We start from the raw sequence: 5,820 nt of genomic DNA on the forward strand, positions 1-5,820 counted from the left end.
CACTATAAAAGGGGCTACTTGGGACCTCCTCTCCAAGTTCTCACCTTTCTTACTGTCATCTCTAGCCCTCCTTCTCTCTCCCTTCCCCCCTCTCTCCACGTGGCCATGGCAAGCCTCTCTCTCTCTCTTTCTATCTTCTCTCTTTCTTCCTGCCTTTCTACAATAAAGCTCTAAAACCATAGACTGTCTCTGTTCATCAAGGCCTGCTGTGCTTAAGCGATGGGATAGGTTTTCCCCCCGAAAGAGCTGCATCTAACCTCCCGCAGGAAGGCCTTCCTGTGCTTCAGCCATGGACTGGACCAAGGACTCTCATCCTTGTGGGAACCACCCAGAGCTCCTTCTCTCCCTTTCCTCTCCTCCCTTTGGCCCTGGGGATGACCAAGCCATCCCCCGGACCCCCATTTTGTACTCAGCTCTTCCGAAGTGTCCAGTCGAGTCTGGGATGCCCGAGAATGAGAACCTGTTATTTCTGGCCTCCGTGAGGCCCAGAGACCTCAGACTGCCCCTTGTCCACCCCTCCACCCCCGCAGGCTGGGGTCTGTGGATTCCCACAGCAGACACCCACCTGGGGCCGTGTGGAAAGCATGTGGCAGTTCTCCACGTGCACCCTCCCAGAGCACCAGAACCCTGGCGGAACAAGGGTTTTCTCCCACTCCCTTTATTCCCCCTCACCCGATGCTCCTAACACCCCTACCCATTGGTACTCTAACCTCTTGGTGGCCTGGGTTCTTCCCCTCCTTGGCCCCATACTATCCATTGGAGCCTTGCTTCTTTTGTCACCCTGTCTCATACAGTTTCTAATGCAGCAGATGAGTAGCATTGCAAAAAATCACTACCAATCAGATCTTGGCTCGGTATCAAACTCATCCTGACATAGGAGACAGCTATTCTGGTGACACCTCACCCTTATAAAAAGAAAATGGGGGATTTGTGGGGCAGTGGGCTGTGCACAGACAGCCTGGTCTCCAGTCAAGCAAAGGTCTGGAAACCCCGGGGACCCGATGGGTGGTGATTTCCACCTACATGGGACAGAAGATGTTCGATCATGTCTCCTGGGCCCCTGGCTCCTGTTGAAGTTACCGCCCCCCACAGTCCCCTACAGGAGAGGTGTGTGGCTATCAGTCACATAGGAGCAGCACCAAGCCTTTCCACATGCAAATAAAGTTTGCCCCAAGCTCAGTCCAAGCTAATGAGAAGTCCCTGCTGTCGAACCCTGAATCACCCCCAAAACTGTATATAAATCCTATCCAGGGAATTAAAGGTGGGGGAGAACTACTCCATCATCTGAATCTTTTGTTCCAAGAGCTATAACACTTGGGAAGAGACCTGCTCTCCCGAAGTGTCGCCTGAGGTTCCGCCACACTCCTCACTAGATAGTCGGCCCAGCCTGACCCAACTCAGTGCGGAGTGACCGACCGACCGAGTGACCTGGAAGGTAGGGCCGAGTCTTCGTCTCCCTGCCCGCACTTGCTTCCCTTTGCTGGAACCCTCACACCAGGCCTGGCCAGAGATCTCCTGGAAAACCTCTGGTACTCAGGCCCACATATCTGTAAGTGAAGCATGGCTCTCCAAAATGACTGGCTGGCTTGGGGAAAGTTGACACTGAGGGAGTGAGACCTGTGAGTGACACACTAGGAACTGAAGAAGTTGGTGCTCAAACATAGCTGTAAAGTCACCGTTAGTCACCCGAGTCTTCCTTAGTCACCTGAAGAGAGACTCAAGGAGTTTTAGTAGACAGGGCTTTTTCTAGGTGGCATTAGCTAGGCTAATGTGCTTTTTCTAGGCTCTAGTACTTTTTCCCTTTAGACAATGATCAGACAGATTTTTTTTCCCTTTTTTCCCCCAAGAAATAGTTCCTCAAAGATACTTAATGATCTTATTTCTTACAGATATGTAGCTTAAATGTATTTTTTAATCTTATATTTGATGTCAGAGTAACAAGATTACAGGAGATGGCATAATGTGATTGGGAGAGGTGTGGTCTCAATGGATTAAAGTGTCATTCTCTAGAGCCTCTGACCTTCTCACTGAAATGTACAATGTTCCATAGGCTTCTATGTGCTTTTTGTTTGTTGGTTGGTTTTGTTTTGCTTCAGTACTGGGGAGTTGGACCTTGGAGCCTTACACAAGCTAGCCCTGTGCTTCCAGCCTTCTTTCATTTGCCACGGCTTTCAAGAATTTAGTGCTACCCGAAACCAGCAGCAAGGCCCCAGACTTCATTTTCCCCATCCCTCAGCCTTACTTCTTGATTATTTATAACATTTCTCCCTCTGTCATCTTGCTAATAATCCTTCCTTCTTTCCTCAGAGGTAACACTAGCTCACAGCTCCAGCTACTGTTAAAATAATTGGTGAGCTTAAAATAAATTCAGTGATGCCCAGGCCAACTAAATCAGTCTCTCGGGGTGAGGAAGGTCAGTCGGGGCTAATGCATCCTCCAGACACTATGGTTGTAGTAGCCCAAAGCTCCTTAAGTGATCTCCAAGAGATGTCATGTAACATGGAAGGTGGAAGGGGCAAGATTCTTTGGAGGTCAGCCCCATCCCATTTTCACCCTGCACCCTCAGCCTGCTGCCCTGTTTTCTCTGAGTGTGGGAGAGGCCCCGTGCCATATGTCCAGTGTATCAGCCAGAGAATAGAAATACCCCATGGCTCAGATTCAGGTGATCCGTGAACAGGATTAGCCACTGGGAGCTTTGGTGTCTCTCCAGGAGGCTAGAGGTGCAGGGACAGAGGGGCCTGGGAGTGACATGCAGAGAGACTTGTTCTGAATTCATTTCAAACTCACTCAAGTGTTAGCTGCTTCTTCTTCTTCTTCTTCTTCTTTTTTAAACAAAAATTCTGCTTCTCATTAAAATGACTTGTTGAAAATTACAATCTTTTGTCAAGCACATCTCAAAAATGACCTTTCTTCATTGTAATTGCTATAGAAATTCACTTTCCTAGGCTGTGGGCTACACTCTTGGGGACAAGTTTTAATAGAAAAAAAAAGTACTAGGTATTACTTTCAAAGTTTTTTTTAATTGCCTAAATTAATAATGCCCTCACCCATAAGGGACAAATGAATTGGAACTCTCTCTAAAGGATTGAATTTCCAGCTATCTTGTTCTGATTACTTTCTGCATTCATTTTAGAAACTGGAACGTTCTAGAAGGTCACCTCTCCTTACTGTTGCCCCACCTCCTCCACTCCATCATCTTCTAGCTTATGGCTGGGACGGGTTTGGTTGGAACAACAAAAACAAAACGCAAAATGCAAACAAAACAAAACAAAACAACAACAACAAAAACAAAAACAAACAAAAAAATGAGACGGAAAGTCTCTGGCTTCTCCACACTGTTAGGGCCAGGTTCCCCCATAGACTGGATATTGTTTGTTATAGTAGACTTCTGGCTTTATCCCAAGAAACAGCTGGCCTGAGGGAAATTACAGACAAGGAGAACATGAGCATTTTGTATTTTGCTGCTAAATAAGCCACCCAGCTTCACCATTTTGCAGACTCTTTATTAAAATATCTGGCTTTTTAGTTTTTTTTAAATGTACATATCTCCCACAGTAGGACCTTAACTACAACACCATAAAACCACTCAAAGTCAACTGCATTTACAACAGCAAAAAAACCAAAACATTTATATTTAGTCTCCTTAGGGGAAGGCACAGGACTGGGGTGACATTTTTTTAAAAGATGTCTAAGATGTCCAGATTAAAGAAACAGTAGTGTTCTGTTCTAGACTTTGAGCCGTCTGTCCATTTACATAATGAAGAGATGGAATCTTTGCTAAATAGGGCAGCTAGGCTGATAAAACAGGTTGACTTGTACCATTTAGTGGGCAAATTCATTGCTTAATACAGAGATGAGTTTAACCATGGGCAGCCTCCTAGAACTTTGAGAACACCATAGCCAAGAGATCTTTCAGATGTTATTATATACTGAATGCCCTGGGGTTTTGAGAAATATTGATTTGAAATGATCAAAAGTGCCAAAAGACTTGCCAGTGCAGAAAAGCAAAAGCAATTAAATGTTCAACTCTAGGCTCTAGTCTTTTTCCCTTTAGACAAGGATCAGACAGATTTTTTTCCCTTTCCCCCTCCCCAAGAAATAGTTCTTCAAAGATACTTATTGATCTTATTTCTTATAGATATGCAGCTTAAATATATTTTTTATCTTATATTTGATGTCAGAGTAACAGAAGTAACAGAGTACAGAAGATGGCATAATGTGATTGGAAGAGGTGTGGTCTCAGTAGATTAAAGCATACCAAATTAAGCGTCATTAGAGTCTTGAAAAGGCAGGACTGGTTTCTTTTTATATTTATTTATTTAGCTAGTTAGTTTCAAAACATTTTATTTTTACTTGGTCCAAGACTTGAGAGAGGCTCCAGGGCAGTGACAAAGCTGCCTAGTTTCTTTAGAGATTCATTCAGGTAGAGGTCTTGTGACCGCTGCAGAGCACCCTTGGAAGGTGAGGAGGCCTCCTAGTCAGGCTAGAGAGTGAGGTGCTCAAAGAGACAGTCACCCAAAGATAGGTAGAGCATGTCTGCCTGCCCTGGTTGTGGTCCTGCCACCCTACGGAGGTTGGTCAGGTGGTTGCCCATCTTCTTGATGAGCTTCACCTCCTTATCCAGGAAGTGGTTTTCCAAGAAGTCGCAGAGATAAGGGTCCATGCAGGCAGAACCCAAGGAATAAAGATCTACGAGGTTCAGGTTCTTCTCCAGGGCCAAGGCAACAGTTTCCATGGTCTCCTGGGTTTTACCCCACTTGTCTTGAGATGGCTTCTATATACCCTGGAAGAGTGTGAGGCTCCTGAGTTCATTCTGAAACTTGAGGAGACACTCGGTGCCCTCGATGCTTCTCTGCCAATTTAAAGAAGTGGCCTACACCTTCCAGAGCCACGTCATCCCAATCAAAACCGTAGCCTAGAGAGGTAGGTGTGGGAAACCTGCAGGTGCGAGTTGACCAGGCGACAGGGCAATTTCTACTTCAGTGGAATAATTCTGATGAATCTGAGAGGTCATGGCTGATCCGGAGTATGCGCTAACTGCGAAGAGACGGTGCAGACTGGTCCTAGGAGCCTAAGGCGGCAAGGAGGTGGTCCCGGGGGCTGCGACTGAAGAGACTGTGAGGCGGCTGGAAGCTAACAAAAAAGGGAGTCCCGGGTCTGTTCAGTCCAAACACTGTGGAAGCAAGATTCACGGGAACTCCAAGGCTCTGCTCTCCAGCACTGGTTTCTTAATGTGAGCTATGAGCTGGCGGGAAAGGGTAACTGAAGCAGGTCACACATGGCTGAAGTAGTTTCTGTGTGACAGTCTTGACCAACCGGTGGCAGGCAGACATTTCAAAGCATCTATACTCAGATTCACAACTTGGATGTCTCAGCTTTTCAACTATGGTGACCAGGGATGGGTAAGACGGGAACACAGTGGGAAGGGATATAGAGTCCTACTTGGAGAGTTCCCCTGTAGAACAGTCTTGCCAGTCGCATGAACAAGAAATCAACTTTTGGACTGTTAGTTTTACTGGAGATGGAGTCTTGCTGTACAACCCAAATTTGCCTTGAACTTAGAATCCTCCTGCCTCAGACCTGCTCCACTAGACCCAGAAATTTTGGATTTTTGAACATTTCACACGTAACCCTAGAATAACCTGTAATCCTAACAACAACAACAACAACAATTTAGTTTGGTTATTATCTGTATGGAAGAAGGCTAGGAGAGGGTACCAGATACCTTGGAGCTAGAGTTACAGGTAGTTGTGTTTTCCTTATTGTAAGAAAGCGAGTAAGTGGTGTGCACAGAGGCTCTGGTCACAGCTCAGCTGTGAA

The 5,820-nt window shown here is 46.0% G+C and overlaps 1 pseudogene; it reads right to left on the bottom strand.

Annotated features, from left to right (window-relative positions):
* Nucleotides 1–4,483: 4,483 nt before the first annotated feature.
* LOC110337320 lies at nucleotides 4,484–5,014 on the bottom strand (annotated as a pseudogene).
* Between the last annotated feature and the right edge of the window lie 806 nt (nucleotides 5,015–5,820).

Source organism: Mus pahari, chromosome 1 (assembly GCF_900095145.1).
Source record: "Mus pahari chromosome 1, PAHARI_EIJ_v1.1, whole genome shotgun sequence".
Taxonomy (NCBI): domain Eukaryota; kingdom Metazoa; phylum Chordata; class Mammalia; order Rodentia; family Muridae; genus Mus; species Mus pahari.